Source organism: Oryctolagus cuniculus, chromosome 6 (genome assembly GCF_964237555.1).
Source record: "Oryctolagus cuniculus chromosome 6, mOryCun1.1, whole genome shotgun sequence".
Taxonomy (NCBI): Eukaryota; Metazoa; Chordata; class Mammalia; order Lagomorpha; family Leporidae; genus Oryctolagus; species Oryctolagus cuniculus.
Window position 1 is genome coordinate 71,570,841 of NC_091437.1, and position 22,157 is coordinate 71,592,997.

General features: G+C 38.3%; 1 protein-coding gene and 1 pseudogene across 9 annotated transcripts in view; one reads left to right on the plus strand and one right to left on the minus strand.

Annotated features, from left to right (window-relative positions):
• Positions 1-22,157, plus strand: part of SPIDR (scaffold protein involved in DNA repair) — a 469,038-nt gene that overhangs the window by 64,840 nt on the left and 382,041 nt on the right. The gene's annotated exons all lie outside the window — the stretch shown is intronic.
• LOC127490634 (ras-related protein Rab-5B pseudogene) overlaps positions 1-22,157 on the minus strand; it is a 102,200-nt pseudogene that overhangs the window by 16,994 nt on the left and 63,049 nt on the right.

A 22,157-nucleotide genomic window follows, 5' to 3' on the forward strand; every position in this document is an offset into this window, starting at 1 on the left:
TAGACTCCTGTCTTAACTGTCTCTTACCCATGCTTGGTCTTGGGCAAGTTTTCAGCTTTTTTTAGACTCAACCAGCTTCTCTGTTAACTCACTTTAACAGCCTATTCCTCACGTAGTTACCTTAAAAATTGGTGAGTCACAGAACACAATACACTAGCACATAGAAGACATTCAAGCAATGTCAGGTTAATTTTAGTTTGCAGGTAGACATTCCTGTGTTTAAAATAGATTCAGAAATACAATTAGTCTTTTATTACTTTGGCATTCCTTTAAAGTCTGAATGATTACAAAACTGGTAGGCACCCGCCTACTGTCTACTACTGTTTCTGCTTTCCAAGGTCTGGTTGCATCCCGATTGGGAATTATTAAACATTTGTATGAAATAATATTTTAACTTCTGTTTGTATCAACATTCCTTTTCTTGAATTTTAGTTTACTGGTCTGGTAAATGCTGTAACTTTTACAATGCTAAAATGTTGTTATCTAACGGTCTATTCTGGTTGTGTTAGTAGAAATATATATTTATATTTGTCTCCAGAGACCTTATTCCATAGATCATGATATAAAAGTATAATTTATTAAATTAGCTTATAAAATTAAAATTTAATTCATCTATTCTAGTGGTTTTAGTAGATATATGTAATTATATTTGTCTCCAGAGATCTTATTCCACAGATCATGATATAAAAGTATTATTTATCAGATTAGCTTATAAAATTAAAATTTAATTGATTGGAAAGACATACATACAAACACAGACACACCTTGTGTTTGCTAGTTCACTCCCCAAATGTATGCAACTACTGTGGCTTGGCCAATCCAAGGCTAGGAGCTTGGGACTAAATCCAGGTTTCATGGGTAGCAGAGACCCAGCTGCTTGCACTGCTGCCTCCCTAAGCATGCATTAGCAAGAAGCTGGAATCAGGTATAGAGCCAAAACTTGAACCCAGGTACTCTGATATGGGATGCAAGTGCCCCTCGTGGCATCATATCTGCTATACCAAGTGCCCACCACCTGAAGTAAATTTATTATAGATGTTATCTCAATCTTTACCATTGTAAAGTATTCTCCAAATGTTATTTATACTTATTCATATCTTGTCTGACATCACATAACTAGAGAATGGGAGTTGTCACTTGGACACATCTCTGTGTGATTCTAAGTGTGGTTCTCTGAGCTGTTTTGCTGTACAGCCTCTCCTTTCCTTCTCTGAGCCCCACTTTCTTGTGTGTGCATGTTTTCATTCTCTACCAGCTCTTTTGATGGTACCAATGTGCTAGCTCACTCCAGATTTAAAAAAAGAGCTTCTCTACGTCTTCTATTTTAAGACAAATTGGGAGGTATTTGGTCATCTTTGCTGGGAGCTGAAAAAAAAAGTGGTCTTTTAATGACCACTTTTTGATGTTTACATGAGAAGTTTCATATTTTTAAAAAATTTAAAAAAAAAATTTTAATAACACATTAAAGCAATTAACACCTATATTACTAATGATCTTTCCCATTGTGTTGGATCCTTTGGTTAAGTGGTTCTGAACTCTATAAATGAGAAATTTTCTTCAATAGGGTTTTTATGGCTAATTCACCAAGAATTTGCAAGGTGAAGAATCCTAAGATGATTATATATACTACTTTGCATTGGGATCTCTTGAGAGAAAATGGTAGTTGTATTTGGTTTGCTAGGGCTACCATGACAAAACAGCATAGACTGTGTAGCTAAAACAGCAAATTAATTTCCTTACAGTCTTGAGGGCCAGAAGTCTAAGAACTGGTTATCCTTAAGGCCTTTCTCCATGGCTTGCAGATGGTGGCCTTCTGGCTGTGTCTTCACATGGCTTTTTCTCTGAGCAGATATATCCCTGGCATCTATCTCACTTCTCATAAGGACATCAATCGTATTTGGTTAGGACCTGTGCTAAATGTCTGTGTTTCAACTTAAACATCCGTTTAAAGACATAAGCTCCTAAGATGGCTTCATTTTGAGGACTTAGAATTTCAACATATGAATATGAGTTGAAGGACACAGTTAAGTCAATAATGAGACTATAAAGTGAAATTTTTAAATGAAAATGGAGAATTTATTTTTTAAGGAAGAAAATATATGCTTTTAGAATCTTATATTGGGAATATAAAGTAGGTAGTTCATGATGTCACTTGGAATGGTTTGTAGCACATTTGTTTAGAGGTACTGTATTAAAACAACATAAGAAAATTAATTTTTCTCTTTACCCAATATCTATATTTCTAGGACAAAAAGAAGGAAAAATGTATTGTAAATAACTGCAAAAATTATTAGAAAGTGGAGAAAAGAGCTTACAAGAGAAATTGAAGATTTGTTTCTCATGCATTTATTTCAGTATCTTGGTCATCTTTTCCTTTTTCAAATTCCAGCAGTTTTAAAGAACATCAGTTGTAGTGAAAATGTTTTTCAGATTATAAATATTCTGGAAGGGGTTTACCTAAAACAGGCTGTTTTCCAACTTTCTGAGTTCCAAAGCCATAGAGACATCTTATGATGTTTCAGGAAATCTGTCCCATTTTTTCCCTCACTGGCCGCTGTAGCTACAGCAATTGTGACAGCAGCATCTGAGGCTTGTGCTTTTTTCTTGAGAAAGGAGAGTGCTTCCAGGCCTTGGGCCTTGGTCCCCAGACATCTTGATGAGGGAACACTGCCTATTCTTTACCCAAATGCCTCTGAGACATCTAAATTGAGGAACTTTTCTTGGCATTAGTATTATTTCAGGGGTTGTCCAAGCAGAAGAAAGACAGCTTCCAACAGAACCAAAGTTGACAGTAAGGTAGTGGTCAAAGACCCCCCCTTTCCACCCCCAGATTTTTAAAACTATCTCTATCTTTTTACAAAAGAAATGACCTTAAACACATAGATTGTTATATATAATAATGAAAAGTGCAGCTCTTTGCTTTCTAAACTATTTGCTCTCATTTTGCTTTATGTATTTCCTTAGCAGTGTCAATTTATCACCAATCGCCTAATTGACTTTTTAAAAATTTTGTTGAGGTAAAAATCACATAGTATTGAGCCGGCGCCGCGGCTCAATAGGCTAATCCTCCACCTAGCGGCGCCAGCACACCGGGTTCTAGTCCCGGTCGGGGCGCTGGATTCTGTCCTGGTTGCCCCCCTTCCAGGCCAGCTCTCTGCCGTGGCCCGGGAAGGCAGTGGAGGATAGCCCAAGTGCTTGGGCCCTGCACCCCATGGGAGACCAGGAGAAGCACCTGGCTCCTGCCTTCGGATCAGCGCGGTGCGCCGGCCACAGCATGCCAGCCGTGGCAGCCATTGGAGGGTGAACCAACGGCAAAAGGAAGATGTTTCTCTCTGTCTCTCTGTCTCTCTCTCACACTGTCTACTCTGCCTGTCAAAAAAAAAAAAAAAAAAGAAAAGAAAAAAAAAGAAATTCACATAGCACTAAATTAATTTCCAAAAGTACTTGTCAGTGACACTTAGTATACTTATAGTATTGTACAACTACTCCCTCTATCTCATTTTTTTAAAGAATTATTTATTTATTTGAAAGTCAGAATTATACAGAGAGAGGAAGAGAGGGAGAGAGAATCTTCTACCTGCGGGTTCACTCCCCAAATGGCCAAAATGGCTGGGGCTGGGCCAGACCAAAGCCAGGAATCAGGAGTTTCTTCCAGGTCTCCCTCATGGGTGCAGGGGCCCAAGAACCTGGGTCATCCTCCACTTCCTTCCCAGGCACATTAGTAGGGAACTGGATCGAAAGTAGATCAGCTGAGTGTCAAACTTCTGTCCATATAAGATGCCAGTGTTCCAGGTAGTGGTGGTTTACCCATTATGGCACAATACCAGCCCCTCCCTCAATCTCATTCTAAGACAGTTTCATCTTCCTAAAAGGAGACACTGTACCATAAAAATCCATTCCATATTCCCCTTTCATCTGAGTCTTTGGCAATCCCAGCCTGTACTCTTTCTGTGGATTTTTACCTGTCTTGGGTATTTCACTTAAGTAGAAATCATACAGTATGTATGTTGAATGGCTTTCTGAAAATCATCTTTGGAGAACTATCTATTAAGATCCTTTGACGAGTTTGTTTTATTTATTTATTTATTTATTTATTTATTTTTGACAGACAGAGTGGACGGTGAGAGAGAGAGACAGAGAGAAAGGTTTTCCTTTTGCCGTTGGTTCACCCTCCAACGGCCGCCACGGCTGGCGCGTTGCGGCTGGCGCACCGGGCTGATCCGAAGGCAGGAGCCAGGTGCTTCTCCTGGTCTCCCATGGGGTGCAGGGCCCAAGCACTTGGGCCGTAGCAGGGAGCTGGCCTGGAAGGGAGGCAACCAGGACAGAATCCGGCGCCCCGACCGGGACTAAAACCAGGTGTGCCGGCGCCGCTAGGTGGAGGATTAGCCTGTTGAGCCGCGGCGCCGGCCTCTTTGAAAAGTTTTTTAAATTGTCATTTTCCTGTTGAGTTTTTTTTTTTTCCCTAAGATTTATTCATTTATTTGAAAGGCAGAATTACAGAGAGGCAGAGAGACAGAAAGAGAAAGAGAGGTCTTCCATTCACTGGTTCACTCCCCAAATGACTGCAATGGCCTGAGCTGGGTTGATCTGAAGTCAGGAGCCAGGATATTCTTCCAGGACTTCCCCACAAGCATAGGGACCCAGAGACTTGGCCATCTTCCACAGCTTTTCCAGCCCATAGCAGAGAGCTGGACCTGCAATGGAGCAGCTGGGACCCATATGGGATACCAGCACTGCAGGCAGTGGCTTTACCTGCTGTGCCACAGCGCCTTCTCTTCCTGCTGAGTTTTAAGAGATAACTAAACTCATGTCAAATATATGATTGAGAACTGGTTTCACCCATTCAGTAAGTTCTCTTTTCACTTTCTTATAGTATTCTTGGGTGCATGAAAGTTTTAGTTTTAAGACAGTACAGTTTATATTTTTCTTCTTTTTACTCATGTTTTTGGCATCATGTCTGAGAATCATTTACTAAATCCATGATCATGAAGACTTATACCTATATTTTCTTCTTAGAGTTTTATAGTTTCAGCTTTTACATTTAGGCTGTTGTTCCATTTTGCGTTAATTTTTGTGTATAGTGTGAGGCATGTAGAAATTCAGTTATCCAGGCTCTGTTTGAAGACCATTTATTGTTCACTAAAAAATCATTACATGACAGTCTTGTTGAAAATCAGTTTGCCATAAATGTATGGTTTATTTCTGGACTGTCCATTCTGTTTCATTGGTCTGTCCTTATGTCCCATGCCATACTATTTTGCTTATTGTACAAGTTTTGAAATTGGGAGTTCTCCAAATATGTTCTTCTTTTTAGTATTGTTTTGGCTATGCAGGCCTCCTGGTAATTTCCTATAAATTTTTTTGAAAGGGAGCAAATTTTTTTAAAAGATTTATTTATTTATTTGAAAGAGTTTCAGAGAGGCAGAGGCAGAGAGAGAGTCTTCCATCAACTGGTTGACTCTACAAATTGCTGAAACAGCTGGAGCTGGGCAGATCCAAATCCAGGAGCTAGGAGCTTCTTCTGGCTCTCCTGTATAGGGGGAGGGACCCAGGACTTTGGCCATATACTTATACTGCTTTCTCAGGCCATAGCAGAGAGCTGGATTGGAAGTGGAGCAGCCAGGATACAAACCTGTCACCCACGTGGGATGCTGGCACTACAGGTGGTGGCTTTATCCACTATGCCACACGCAGGCCCCAGTTTCATAAAAATTTAAGAACTAGTTTTTTTCATTTCTACAAAGGGCATTGAAATTTCTAGGGAGTGTATTGAATTTATAGATTGTTTGGGAATATTAGTGCCTTCTTAACAATGCTAAGTCTTCCAATTCATGCAAATAGAGCTTAACATTTATTTAGGTTACCTTAGGTGTTTTGGTTTTTGTTTGTTTGTTTTTTAGCAGTGTTTTCTAGTTTTCAGTGTAGAAGTCTTTTGCTTCCATGGCTAAACTTATTCTACTTTTATTCTTATTGATGCCGTTATAAATCATTTTTTTAAATTTTCATTTTTGAATTATTCATTGCTAATGTTTAGGAACCTAATCATTTTTATATATTATATTCTAGAATTTTGCTGAATTTATTAGCACTAATAGTTTTTTGTGAATTTGTATGACTTTTATGTGTAAGATCATATTATCTGCAAATAGACGTGGTTTTAAATCTTTCCAATTTGTCATTTGTTTCTTTTTCTTTACTAAAAGGTATGGCTGGAACTTCCAGTACAATATTGAATAGAAACCCCAAAAGTAAGGATTCTTATCTTGTTCCTGATGTTAGAAGAAAGCTTTCAGTTTTTCAGTATTGATATGTTACTTTTGGGTTTTTCATAAATGCTTTCTATCTGGTGGAGGGGTTTCCCTTCTATTCCTACACTGTTGTGTGCTTTTAATCACAAAAGGGTGTTGAATTTTGTCAAATGCTTTTTCTGCATCAGAAATGGTCATATGATTGTTCTACTGATAGATTGAATTGATTTTCATATGTTGAATCACCCTTGGGTTGCTGAGATAAATCCCATTTGTTCATGGTGCAAATCCTTTCATTATGCTGCTGGATTCAATTTGCTAGTATTTTATTGAGTATTTTTCTTATCAATATTATTAAGAAATATTAATATGTAGTTTTCTTGTGAGGCTTCTAAATGTACTTGGCATTTGAGCAATGCTAATTTCATAGAATGTGTGGTAAAGTTCTCTGCTTTCCTGTTTTTTGAAGAGTTTTAGAGGGTTTGGTGCTCATTCTTACTTAAATCTTCGGAAGAAATAACCGGTGATACTCTAGTCAGATTTCCTTTCTTGGGAGACATTTGATTCTAATTTAACGTCTCTACTTGTTACAATTTCATTTATATTTTCGATGTTATCTTGAATCTGTTTTGGTAATACGTATATTTCTAGGAATTTGTCCATTCTGTCTAGATTATTTAACTTGTTGATGTACATTTGTTTTAGTATTTTCTTATAACTCATGTTATTTCTTTAAGAATAGTAGTGTTGTATCAATTTTCATTTCTGGTTTACTTATTTGCATTTTTTCTCTTTTCATTCATCTAAAGGTTTGCCAATTTTTTGATATTTTAAAAGAGCCAACTTTATTTTCAATTTTAATTAGCTCTGATCCAAACTTTACTATTATTTTTCTCTCTGCTAATGTGTTTCTCATTCCTTGAAGTGTAAAGTTTGGTTTCTAAATCTCTATTCTTTTTTTCATAAAGACATTCATTATAGCACTGAATTTCCTTCTAAGCACAGCTTTTGCTAAATCCCACTTGTTTTGTGTTACTGTTTTCATTTGTCTCAAAGTGTTTACTACTTTTACATCATCATTTACCCCAGTAACTGTTAAAAGGTGTGTTGTTTTGGGCTGGCGTTATGGGTCATGGTACAGCAAACTGAGCAACTGTCTGCAATTTTGGCACCCCAGAAGAGTGCAATTTGAGGCCTGGCTACTCCACTTAACAATCCAGCTCCCTCTAATGTTCCTGGGAAAGCAGCAGAGGTGGTCCACATTCTTGGGCTACTGACACCTATGTGGGAGACCTGGATGGATTTCTGGGCTCCTGGCTTTGTCCTGTTCCAGCCCCAGACATTCTAGCCATTTGGGATGTGAACCAGTAGATAAAAATCAATCAGTCTCTCTCTCTCTCTCGCTCTCTCGCTCGTTCTCTCTCACTTTCTCTGTGTGTGTATGTGTGTGTGTGTGTGTGTGTGTGTGTCTTTTGCCCTCACCTTCTCTGTAACTCTACCTTTCAAATAAATGAAATACAGCTTTTTAAAATTCCATGTATCTTAATTTTTTAGTTTTCCTTCTGTTATTAATTTAATTCCATTGTGGTCCAAGTAGAGGCTGTTTTGTGACATATTCTTATTCCAAGATTAAGATGTCAGCACAGCCAAGCTGTCTCTCTGAAGGCACTGTAGAAGGATCTGTTTCAGGCCTCTTTGAGCTTCTGATGTTCACATGATGTTCTCCATGTGTGCTCAAACGGCACCAATCATATTGGACTTGAGGCCTCTCCTACTCCACTTTGACCTCATCTTCAGTTGATTAAAGTTAGGTTTTTTTCTAAATAAGGGCACATTTTTGAGATGCAGGGAGTTCAAGCTTAAACATGTAAGTTTTGCATAACAAAATTCAGCTAATAACTGGAAAAGTTCCTTTCTCTTGTAAATTTATGAATTTATGACAAGTTGCTATTAATTTCTATAAATGTTTAGTAGAGTATTCCTATGGAGGTGGATATGCTAGGACTTTCTTTTTAAGTTTCAGATTTACTTATTCAATGTCTTATTATAGTTCGATTCTGATTTTCCATGTCCACTTGAGTCAATTTTGGTAGCTTGTGCTTTCTTAGAATTTGTACTTTCTTTCTATCTAACTTTTTGTTAGATAATTTTTTTTTTTTTTTTTTTGACAGGACAGTGAGAGAGAGAGACAGAGAGAAAGGTCTTCCGTTTTGCCATTGGTTCACCCTCCAATGGCCGCCGCGGCCGGCGCGCTGCAGCTGGCGCACCGCGCTGATCCGATGGCAGGAGCCAGGTGCTCCTCCTGGTCTCCCATGGGGTGCAGGGCCCAAGCACTTGGGCCATCCTCCACTGCATTCCCTGGCCACAGCAGAGAGCTGGCCTGGAACAGGGGCAGCCGGGACAGAATCCGGCGCCCCGACCGGGACTAGAACTCTGTGTGCCGGCGCCGCAAGGCGGAGGATTAGCCTAGTGAGCCACGGCGCCGGCTCCATTAGTAATCATTTAATCAGTACTGTTAAACAAATGGCATTAAGGACCTGCAGTAGATTTATAATGTTGCAACAGTTACATGTCCTAACAGCCATAACATTGTGAGTAATATGAGTAGTGTTGTTACCATTTGAGGCAAGGGGGTATGGTGAAAGTTATGATATTATCCATTATACATATAGTAAATGGTACCTGATTCTGTGAAGAATGTTCAGGTATGTGATTGGACAAGAAATAAATACTTAAAATTTATCAAGTTTATTGATAAATCACTCACGCAGTCATGGGCCTATGAATTTTGTGATGTATTTTGAAATCAGATTATTTATACAGAAAGGGACCTTACAGCAGTTATTTGCCCAGGATTTCCACTTATTGGAAGTTTCCACTTATTGAAGGAATAGACCTATTCAAGTTTACATCAGCAGATAAGATTCCAGCTGTTATTAAGAGGTCCAAAAAGGAAACCTGTTGAAGTGAAATGGACACTATGAGAAACGGTGACTTGATCAGCATAGCCCTGACTATTAATGAACAACTTAATACATTATCCCTCTTAGTAGTTTTTTTTTGTCTGCTCTACTTAATATGACTGGTTTAATTCTGTAATTAATACACAGTTATTCTTAAGTGTTGAAATTTAACTGAAATGTGATCCCTGTTAAACATAAGAGTGGGAATAAGAGAGGGAAGAGATGTACAATTTGGGACATGCTCAGGCTGACTTGCCCCAAATGGTAGAGTTAGAAACATACCAGGGGACTCCAAGTCAATCCCATCAAGGTGGCATGTACCAATGCCATCTCACTAGTCCAAGTGATCAATTTCAGTTCACAATTGATCATAATGAAAGGACTAAGAGTCAAAGGGAGCACATAAACAAGTCTAGTACCTGCTAATACTAACCGATAGAATAAATAAAGGGGAGAGTGATCCAACATGGGAAGCGAGATACTCAGCAGACTCATAGAATGGCAGATGTCCTAAACAGCACTCTGACCTCAGAATCAGCCCTAAAGGCATTCGGATCTGGCTGAAAAGCCCAAGAGAGTATTTCAGGCATGGAAAGCCAAGACACTCTGGCAAAACAAAAAAAAAAAAAACACAAAACCTAAATGAAAGATCTCTGTGAGTGAGATCCCAGTGGAAAGAACAGGTCTTCAAAGAAGGAGGTACCTTTCTCTGAAGGGAGGAGAGAACCTCCACTTTGACTACGACCTTGTCTAAACAAGATAAGAGTCGGAGAACTCAAGGGGCTTCCATAGCCTTGGAAACTCATGACTGGAGCATGGGGAGATTACTGAGGCCATAAACAGGAGTGTCAATTGGTAAAGTCAACAACAGGAGTCACTGTGCACTTACTCCTCATGTAGGATCTCTGTCCTTAGCGTGCTGTACATTGAGACTTAATACTATAACGAGTACTCAAACAATATATTTCACTTTGTGTTTCTATGGGGGTGCAAACTGTTGAAAGCTTTACTTAATGTATACTAAACTGATCTTCTGTAAAAAAAAAAAAAAGAAGAAGAAGAAATTATCAATTCCCAACTTGACTCTCACTGGAATTAAACATGACAATAGGTCTGTTCTGATTTCATCATCATTTAAAAAATCATCTATTATTTTTCACTTTATGTTTCTGTGTGGGAGCAAACTGTTGAAATCTTTACTTAATGTATGCTAAACTGATCTTCTGTATATAAAGAGAATCGAAAATGAATCTTGATGTGAATGGAAAGGGAGAGGGAGTGGGAGAGGGGAGGGTTGCGGGTGGGAGGGACGTTATGGGGGGGAAGCCATTGTAATCCATAAGCTGTACTTTGGAAATTTATATTCATTAAATAAAAGTTAAAAAAAAAAAAAGAGGTCTGCTTAAAGTGGCGTGGCCCATCTGCTGCTTTCCCAAGCGCATTAACAGGGGACTGGGTTGGAAGCGGAGCACTCAGAACACTAACAGGTGCCCATAGGGAATGCCAGTGTCTCAGGCAGCAGCTCAAACTACAACACTGGCCCTCTTTTTTATATTCTTACTGACTCATGTACAGATAAGTAAGACAAATATTTACCAAAATACTTGAAAGAATTATAGGTGCTTTTATAAAAAATATGTACATTAGTGATATAGGTTATAATTTTATGTGGGAATTTCATAGTTTGCATCATAATCAAAATATTGATATACATCCTCTACAAATACATTTAATGATAGTTTGATTTGAAAAAACTTTAAATTCTTTAATGTTCCAGTATTTATATTATGGTTTTTTGGAGGGAAAGCAACTTTGGTTGTGAGAATAACAAGTTAGCTCAGGGTTGCTTAGCTAAATATTGGTGACCTGATTACATGCAGGCCAGTCTGATGTGAAACTCTTTTTCTATCTGCTAATGCCCAGCGTCTTCTTACCTATCTCACTTCATTCTCTCTACAGTCACACAGGTAGTTAGTATCATTCTTGTTTTATGTGGAACTAACCTGGACACCTGGAAGGGAATTTCCTTATCTAAGGCTACTGAGCTAGTAGGTGGAAGAGCTGGGATTTAAGTTGAAGTCTATCTGACTGTCACATTGTAAAGCATATATCTTTTCTTTATATTCCATTAGTGGCCTAGTTTAGAAGACATTTCTATTGCTTCTTTTCTTTTTTTTAAGATATATTTATTTATTTGAAAGAGTTACACAGAAGAAGAGACAGAGAGAGAGAAAGAGAGAGATCTTCCATCTGGTGGTTCATTCCCCAAATGGCCACAACACCTGGGCTGGGCCAGGCCAAAACCAGGAGCCAGGTCTCTCATGTTGGGTGCCCAAGTCCTTGGGCAATCTTCTGCTGGTTTCCCAGGCCATAGCAGAGAGCTGTATCGGAAATCAAGCAGCCAGGACTCAAACTGGTACCCTTGTGGGATGCTGACACTGCATGCAGTGGCTTTACCACCGTGCCACAGCACCAGCCCCAGCAAGCGGCAAGTTAACCAATCCCAGCCACCAATGTTATATTTTTAAAGGTAGCTTTTAATATACATTTTAAACTCCCTTCATTATTATTACCTTTCTTATCATCCTTGGTATTTAAATGCTTATTTATTCCCAATGCAGAAATTTATCCTGGTTATTACTCTTTATTCCTGCCATTAGGATATATTGTACTAGATAGTATTTGTAGGTATTTTCCCAGCATGTTCTTAAAGCCAGACTGTTTATACTTTTGAGCAGACATTATAATATATATAGGTAATTTGTGAAAACACAACTCCCTATTTCATATGGGATTTCTTGGACTGGAAACTGTGAAGATACCCAGTCTCCAAGCTCATAATATAGCTGACCTAACTTTATTATACTAGTCAATTAATTCTGTGTTTAACTAAGTCTGTATTATCCTTGTTTACTTTTTTTTTTTTTTACAGGCAGAGTGGATAGTGAGAGAGAGACAGAGAGAAAGGTCTTCCTTTTGCCGTTGGTTCACCCTCCAATGGCCGCCACGCTGATCCGGCAGGAGCCAGGTGCTTATCCTGGTCTCCCATGGGGTGCAGGGCCCAAGCACTTGGGCCATCCTCCACTGCACTCCCGGGCCACAGCAGAGAGCTGGCTTGGAAGAGGGGCAACCAGGACAGAATCCGGGACTAGAACCTGGTGTGCCGGTGCTGCAGGTGGAGGATTAGCCTATTGAGCTGTAGCACCAGCCCCTGTTTACTTTTAATTTAGGAAAATTTTTGAAGAATATGGACTTGTATATTTATCAGATTGATTTGTTGTTGTTGTTGTTGTTCCTTTTAAATCATCTAGTAGAAATCCTAGTATTTGAGGTTATAGAGTACTTTTTCTGAGCTAGTTTTCCTAAAAAAATTATTTGGCATATAAAATTTGATGATGGTATTAAAATTAAAACTCACTAAGAATAAACAATCTTGCATTATTATTGCTTCTATTTATTTTTGGCTCCAGGTGTCTTAGAGTTGGATTTTCTTGTATTCAGGAAGAGACTCTGAGTCCCTTCTTTAGCATCAGCTTTGATTCATCACTGCTACTACCTAGCATAGAAGTTGGCTTGTGATATAACTCACCAAATGTTTATCTGTTGTTAATGAATTAATAGGGTGGAAGATGTGAAGCAGGTTCACTATGCATTGATTACCAACTTGTTTGAGTCCAATGAGGTAGGCAGCCCCCATAGGAAATTATATGAAGTGAATTTATTACTTACCTGACAGGCAGTACAGGACAGTGGAAGTCTAGGATACACTGCAAGCCAGTCCCCCAAGAATCAGGAAATCTTCCCAGGACAGATAGTGTCTCATCTGTGAGTGCCCGACGTGTACTGTAGTTGAGGGACCTCTGCCTTGGGTTTTGTATCTCAGAACCACAGGATGCAGTAGATTCATATGTGGAAGGAATACTGTTTTGGGAGTGGGAGGAATGTAACAGAGCCCAGCTGTTCCAGCTACACCCTCATTATCTCCTCAGGTTGCATTCCTTGTAAGTTCTACAGTTATTCTTTAGAGCTACAAATGACAAAGGGGAGAAAATTGGGTAGGTCCAAGGCTACTCAGAATTATTCTGCAGAAGAACAAAAGAAAAAGCTTATAGGAATTGTGGTTCTAAACCCTTGTTTCTTTCCTTGACACACATGAAAAATGACAATGTAATTTATGTGCCTTATTGTCAGCGTTCAGTACGTTTTTAAAACTAGCTAATAATACCTTTGGGAATGTGAGTAAATATGATGTAAATTTGTTCCAAATTCTTAAATAAGGGTCAGACATATGCCTTGGTACTTCACTATTAATTATTGTGTGAAGTGAAACAACTTGAACAATGAAATAAAGAATGATAAATATTGTATTATAACTTAAAGAATAAGGCAATGAGCCCATAGTGATAGTAGAGAAAGAAAGGGTTTTCAGAAGAATTTCTGTGAAAAATGTGAAAGCGATGAGGGAAATAGAAAAATCACCTTTACACTACAGTAATAATTGTTGGAGGCAAGGTCTATGAATGAGTGCTAAACTTAGTATGCAAAGCAAAACGAGAAACAAGACATGTGTATTTGTAGTATTTTCCCCCCAAATATTTATTATATACTCCAGGGAAAATACTTACATTATATGTTGAACCCTGTCAGATATCCTGTTAACTAAGTGTTGTATGTTAAACATAAAAAGGCACTGATATTCTATACTTCCTGATACCATGAACTGAGAATACACCACCATAAAATCCGTAACACCAGTCTAATCATGAAAAAATATTAGACAAGCCCAAACTAAGGGACATTCTACAAACTATGCAACTAGTACTGTTAAAGGTGCCAAGATGATGAAAGATAAGAACAAACAGAACAGTCACAGACGGGGGATACTCAGGAGGCATGATAGCTAAATGCCATGAAGGAACCTGAGTTGGATTCTGAGACAGAAAAGGTGGAGACAACTGATTGAAGCCTGCATTTTATTTAATAGTGTTAGAGTGATGTTCATTTTTTGGTTTTCCTAGTATACCATTGTTGAGTAAGATGTTAATATGAGGGGAGGCTAGATGAAAATTTTACAAAACTTCTCTATTCTATCTCTGTGCCTTTTCTGTAAATGTTTCTCTAAAATGTTATCAGAACACTAAGTTAAAAAAACCTGTCTTTTGAGATTTCCAGTATCCCCTTATGTTCATATGTGTTAAATGAGTATTACCTTCTTATGTATACATACAGAGGTATGCATGAAAGCAGGCAGTCTCTCTTCTGTATCATTTGGTGTAGGTGGACTCATTCTGTAAAGATTGTCATGCAAAACTTTGCATAGAATTTTCATAATTCTAGTGCCAAGGCTGTCTAACTTGTTGAATTGCTTCTTTTCAATAATATGGAATGTCATGCTAGAATAACCTAGCAACTATATGATACAATTGATTTTATATAAAGTTAACTAATATAGTAAAAAGTATTTTTTTATTTGTAGATGGCATAGCATAGGAATATACAGTGGAGATGACTTTAATTACTTGGAGCAAAATTTGAAGCATAGGCTGACTTCTGAGCACAGTTGTGGTCCATATATCTGTAAACATTAGTTGGTATCAGTATATTTAGACTAGTTTTAACTTTCATGTGAGTAAACCTTATTTGAAAAGATAAATGTGCTTAAACTAAAGAAGCATTTGTTTGAAAGTAAACTTTATTGTTATTCTTTATTCCACTGGCTGTGTTTAATATGAGAAATTTTTTCAACAAAATTATATCAATATCTTTTAAGATTTAGATCTTTTACAATTTAAATCTTTTACAATTTAGAAGGAAGAAACACCGAAAATTACTTAACTCTGTTAAAAAGTAATTTGACTATGTACTCCTCATTTTTATTTAGAGTCTAAGCCATAAAACTTACCAACATCAGTTAAGACTCTCTATTCCTGTTGCTTTGGCTTACACATTGGATGTCTGTTGCTTTAGAAGGAGAGATCTGATTTCTTTTAACCTCCACCATTAACGTGGTGAAGAATTAAGACTGAAAACTACATGGTTTAAAGATAAAAGAAAGGAGTAAATCTTCATCGTTTTAGTAGTGACTTCTGCTATGGCTGAATGTTGGTGGTTTGGATCTTGTTCACTGTTAATGCTCTGTGACTCCTGTAGGTTTTCTCTGCAAGTAGGCTGAGGTGATTGTGAACTACTCTTGCTAATCATGTAGGGAATGAATTATGCTAATATTGTGCCAAGGATAAAATTTTGTGAGAAAACAAAGATAGCAAAAACTAAAGGGAAGAAAATCGTGGTTTGTTTTGTTTTGTTTTGTTTTGTTTTGTTTTGTTTTTTCCTGATAGAAAGTATCGAGACTCCCTATGTACTTATGCATGTACCAAATGATGTTTCACTCGGCTTCTTATTTGTATCTTACCTTTGTGGCCAAGTTAATATATCTGTATGGCAGTGACATAACTTTACTACCTTTACCTGTGGCCCACATTTTTCTCTAGGGCTTTCCACGGAAGTGAGTCAACACGTTGTTTCTGGCATCACTTGCTGTCCCTCCCTAATATGCCAGCCTAGTGTGCTTTGGAAATTTCCAGGTACATTGTTGGACGAGTCAGCATAGGAGGAGGGCCAGAGTGAGGGTTTAGAGAGCTTGTAAAATGGTTGTTCGTGGAAGCATTCAAAATGGCCAAAATGGAGTGAGAATTTAAAAACAAACAAAAAAACCCAAAATAAATAAGAGTCAAACCTTGAAAAACCCTAATTATAGTGAAATGTCTCTTATCATTTCATTTGGAAATTGATTCTAAATGTATACTGAGATTCTTTTTAGCATGGATTTCAACAAGTACTTTTGTGTTTGTGCCAAGAACACAGTGTTCTGTTAAGTCATCCAGTGAGGAAGGTTGCTGGCTTGCTGCCAACCAAGGTCAAGTTCATTCAAATAAGTTTCATTGTAGATCTTGAGTGAGGAATGTTCTTGTCTTTGCACATTAGGTGGAACATGGCAATTAGTTATTTTAAAATAAGCATATTAATACTTGTTTTTTAGAATTGTTTTTTCCTCTTTTATGGTTTCACATACAGACCTTTGATTACTAGTATCACATTCTTGTCTACTCATTGCCTTTCCATGCCTGAGAATATATGTCTGTCATTAAGTTTACTCATTCCTTCACTGTTTGAAATGAATGGCTATTCCTCTGTTTCTTTTCATTTTTCATTTTCCATCTTTGTAATAAAGCCACAGAAATTCATTGACTATTTTGCAGTAAAAATATAGTAAGTACAGATAAAGCTAATGAATAGAGCTAATAGCACCACTCACATGGCACAAACATATTCAGAGTACATATTTAAACCAAGTTTTTAAAAAAATATTTTATTTGTATTTGTGTGAGTAAAGAGATGTATCTTATATTCTATCCAGCTCACCAAACATATGGAAAATAACTTCTTTTCTTTTGTTCACTGTAATAGTTAACCAGGTCATAAGTTTGTATTGAACCTGATAATGGGTTTTAAAAGCTTGCCTTTGTTTTTGGCAAATGTCTGGTAATGTGCCTTTTTTTCCTCCAAATGATCATTATGTTTTTTTTTTCTTATTCATTAATGTCTTTCTAAAAGGCATTAATGCCTTTTTCAACAAATATTTACAGCCCAATTAGAGAGAATGGTTCACAGTTATAGGTCAGACTTGCAATGGAGCATTTATGACTAGGAACCTGTTTGATAGCACAAATTAAATAAGTAAGCAAGTGAAGGAGATAAATCAAATACAAGCTTTTACAGACATATCAAGTATTTAAAACCAAAAGTATTATCAAAAAGCTATAACATAATCATTCCCGTGGGGCTTTTTCCTATATGAGTTAGATTGGCTGGGAGTCTTAAAATCAGAGTCCCATGAAATTTGAATGGAAGAAACTTTATTTTCCCTTTAAACCTTCCCTTGTTAAAAGTGCTCATTTATTGCTCTTCCAAGGTCCTCTATAAACAGTATGAAATTTTTAAAAAACAAAGACTATGTGTGCATGAATTTCTTAAGAAACCTTTCTATGTTGAGTGCTAGAAGTAGTTTAATGTTTCCTTCCTATTCCCCTTCAAGTGGTTCTGTTGCTGTAAATTAAGCATTGGTTCTGATAAAGAAACAGAAGATGAGGTTCAAAGGTTGCCCAACACAAAGACATGATAAATATTAAGGAGGTGGAAATGCTAGTTACCCTGATTTGATCTTCATGCACTATATACATGTTTCAAATTATCACACTATACCCCATAAATTTTACATGCAATAAGGAAAAGTTGGGTGTAGGTATTACATCTTGCTAGTACCCTTCTTGCTTCCTTAGTGCCCTTTGTCATTGCACCTGATAATTGCTGCCTCACTTCTCTCCTCAACTAAGCTGAAAGTTCCTTGAGGACCAGGATCTTCATGAATGAGTGAGTGATGCATATAGTAAAGAGAAGAAATGAGAACCGATAGTAGCAAGTGATTTTTTTAAAAGATTTATATATTTATTTGAAAGTCAGAGTTACATGGAGAGACAGAGAGAGAGAGAGGTCTTCCAATCACTTGTTCACTCCCAGTTGGCCAGATCTGTGCTGGTCCGAAGCCAGGAGCTAGAAGCTTCTTCTGGGTCTCCCATGCGGGTGGAGGCGCCCAAGGACTTGGGCCATCTTGACTGCTTTCCCAGGCCATAGCAGAGAGCTGGATCGAAAGTGGAGCAGCTGGGACTTGAACCGGTGCCCATATGGGATGCCGACACTGCAGGCAGCGGCTTTACCCACTATACCATAGCACCGACCCTGCAAGTGATTTTTAAACATCAGCAACAAAATCTGGTGAAAAAATATCATAAACTCATGAGTTAATTTGAGTTACATACCTGTATTTATAGTAAAAGCATAGTTAGGTGTTACTGTTTAATCATTCAATTCCCATGAAAATAGAAGTGGTGATATTATACTTCTGTTTTATTTTTATTCTGTCCCTTGAATTTCTCAAGTTTTTAAATTGAGAATCAGAAAGAGAAGCTTACATACACACAGAAGGGAGAGATGCAGAGAGAAACATCTCCTGTGTTCTGATTCACTCCCCGGATGTATGTAACTGCTGATTGGACCTGGGAGCACGATTTAGAGGTCTCCCACATGGTGGCTGGAACCTAGTTATTTGAGCCATCACCTGCTGCCTCCTAAGGTCTCCATTTGCTAGAAGCAGGAATCTAGAGCCATAGTTGAGAACCCTTGTTCCCCGATGTGGGACACAGCTGTCTTACCTGTCATTTTAACTGCTAGGCGAACTGCCACCCCAAATTTCCCTAATCAGACAATTTCACTTATGAAACGAGGGCAATGGGATCAAGTTAATGTATGAGACTTGCTGTCTGAGAGCATAATTTTTCATTCAGTGCAGACCTCCTCAGGGTGTTCAGCACTACTGAAACTTTAATATCCTAGTTAAGAATACTTAACAAAGTATGTTTCCTGATGTAACCAAAATATTCAACCATGAGAAAAATTAAGGGGAGAGAGATTCTGTACTTGATCAGGAAAAAACAGTTAAAGAAATGAGTATGTAATCAACATGCATGATCACATGGCTTCATCATTTGAAAACTTACTGTCTGGATTTTACATGATATTTAAACTTAAATGGACCGCTCATTAGCAAAGCTAATGTGTCCCAAGGGTTGAATATATTTTTAGGATTTGTATAACTTACATTTCCAGAAGAATTTTAATGGAAAACATTGTTGAACAGACAGCAGATTTGCAGTAGGCGGTGGCAGGGATGGGGTGGCATCTGTTACCTACAGTAAGGCCAATATGAACATAAAGTCCTAGCAAAGTTTGAATACTGAACTTCAGTTTTTAAAACTTGTGTAATAGTGACAGCTGCTATTTTATGAGTGCCTACCTAACATGTAGAGTGCTACAGAATCTGTTTTCCGAATATTTTCTCATCCAGTTTTCACAGTGACCCTTTTGAAATGGGTATTACTATCTTTATTTTGCAGATGGGGTAACTTGTCTGTGTCTCCAATAAGAAACATACACAGTATTACTTTGATGGTAGGGGACAAAGTGAAGACAACTGAGGGAATCTTTGAATTAGAAGAAGTGAATCTATCAGCTAGCTTATAAGGGAACAGTTAAACTTTCTAGGCCAGCTTCCTTCTGGTTCTTAGAGTCTTGCATCCACATTTCTAGGTCTTGGCACTCTTTGGTATTTGGATCTGAGGGAGAGAAACTCATTCCAGGTTCCCATGTCCCAACACCCACTCCATAATTGTCTGTCAGGACTTGCTGTGATTATCTGGCCTGTGTGGGAGATTATCAGCACTCCAGTCTGCCTGGTGTATATCTTGTAGTTACCTGAGCTATCCCACCAGGTTCTAGGCTATCTGCTGACAGAACGACTGGGCGAAGGGTCTTAGAGTGGCCAAGAGGAGGAAGAAATTTGCTTGAGTCAAACTTGTTTCTTTTATCTTACTTTTACTTTGATCATTTCTCTTTGGTCATGGGTTACATTCTGTGTTTGGTGGAGCAAGTAACATTTATTTCCTTTGCCATATAATTTTTACTTCTTTTGTTTTAATTGAACTGAATTATAAGAAGGAAAGTATGATGAACCTTCTGTTCGTTTCCATAAATATAGGTTTTTGTTTTTTCACTTACAAGGAAGAAATTCAAGCCTAGAATATGAAGTTCTGAAAAATTAGGGAAAGAAATGAGGAGGAAACACGGAGAAGGAAAATAAAGGAGATTTCATACATGTAGAGTGGGTAGTGTTTTAGAGCCTCATGAGGAATTGACATTGTGACATAGTGAGTAAAGCTACTGCCTGCAATGCTGGCATTCCATATGGGCACTGGTTCATGTCATGGCTGCTGTGCTTCTGATCTAGCTCCCTGCTAATGGCCAATGAAAAGCAGCAGGAGGTGGTTAAAGTGCTTAGGCCCCTGCTACCCGTGTGGGAGACCTGGAAGAACCTCCTGCTCCTCGCTTGGAGTTGCCCAGTGCTGGTTGTTGTGGCCATCTGCAGAGTGAACCAGCAGATGGAAAATCTATCTCTCATGTTTCTTCCCTTTTCTCTGTAACTCTGACTTTCAAATAAATGAATAAATCTTTTTTAAAAACCCTCATGGGTCTGGGGCTGTGGCACAGTGGGTTAAAGCCCCAGCTTGTAGCGCCAGCATCCCATATAGGCATCAGTTCAAGTCCTGGCTGCTCCACTTCTGATCCAGCTCTCTGCTATGGCCTGAGAAAGCAGTCAAGATGTCCCAAGTCTTTGGACCCCTGTCCCCACAGCAGGGACCCAAAGGAAGCTCCTGGCTCCTGGCTTCGGATAGACTCAGCTCCAGCCATTGTGGCTATTTGGGGAATGAACCAGAGGATGGAAGACTTCTCTCTGTTTCTACCTCTCTCTGTAACTCTGCCTTTCAAATAAATAAATCTTAAAAAAAAAAAAAAAAAAAGCATCATGAAAGTCAGTCGGTGATAAAAGATAGAGATGTATAATTTGGGACATGCTCAAGCTGACTTGCCCCACATGGTAGAGTTAGAAACATACCAGGGGATTCCAATTCAATCCCATCAAGGTGGCATGTACCAATGCCATCTCACTAGTCCAAGTGATCAATTTCAGTTCACAATTGATCATAATGAAAGGACTAAGAGTCAAAGGGAGCACATAAACAAGTCTAGTACCTGCTAACACTAACCGATAGAATAAATAAAGGGGAGAGTGATCCAACATGGGAAGTGAGATACTCAGCAGACTCATAGAATGGCAGATGTCCTAAATAGCACTCTGGCCTCAGAATCAGCCCTAAAGGCATTCGGATCTGGCTGAAAAGCCCATGAGAGTATTTCAGGCATGGAAAGCCAAGACACTCTGGCAAAAGATCTCTGCGAGTGAGATCCCAGTGGAAAGAACAGGTCTTCAAAGAAGGAGGTACCTTTCTCTGAAGGGAGGAGAGAACCTCCACTTTGACTATGACCTTGTCTAAACAAGATAAGAGTCGGAGAACTCAAGGGGCTTCCATAGCCTTGGGAACTCATGACTGGAGCATAGGGAGATTACTGATGCCATAGACAGGAGTGTCAATTGGTAAAGTCAACTACAGGAGTCACTGTGCACTTACTCCTCATGTAGGATCTCTGTCCTTAATGTGCTGTGCATTGAGATTTAATGTAACGAGTACTCAAACAATATATTTCACTTTGTGTTTCTATGGGGGTGCAAACTATTGAAATCTTAATGCATACTAAACTGATCTTCTGTAAAAAAAAAAAAAAAAAAAAAGAAATTATCAATTCCCAACTTGACTCTCACTGGGATTAAACATGACAACAGGTCTGATCTGATTTCATCATCATTTAAAAAATGATCATCTATTATTTTTCACTTTATGTTTCTGTGTGGGAGCAAACTGTTGAAATCCTTACTTAATGTATACTAAGCTGATCTTCTGTATATTAAGATAATCGAAAATGAATCTTGATGTGAATGGAAGGGGAGAGGGAGTGGGAAAGGGGAGGGTTGTGGGTGGGAGGGACGGTATGGGGGGGAAGCCATTGTAATCCATAAATCGTACTCAATAAATTTTCTGTAGCCTTCAGCTAGAAGTGGTTAAAGTTTACATTTTTGTGAAGTTTGTTTCATGTGAAGGCATTAACTCTAGCATGACTAGAATGTCATAGACATCTAATGGGAATGATCAGATGTTGGGACCCAAATATGATTATAAATTTTCGTTATATTTTGATATTTTTTTAAGATTTATTTATTTATTACACAGAGAGAAAAGGAGAGGCAGCGAGAGATATAGATATAGAGGTCTTCCATCAGTTGTTTCACCCCCCAGTTGGCCACAACATCTGGAGCTGCGCCCACCTGAAGCTAGGAGACAGGAGATTTTTCTGGATCTCTCACGCGGGTGCAAGGGCC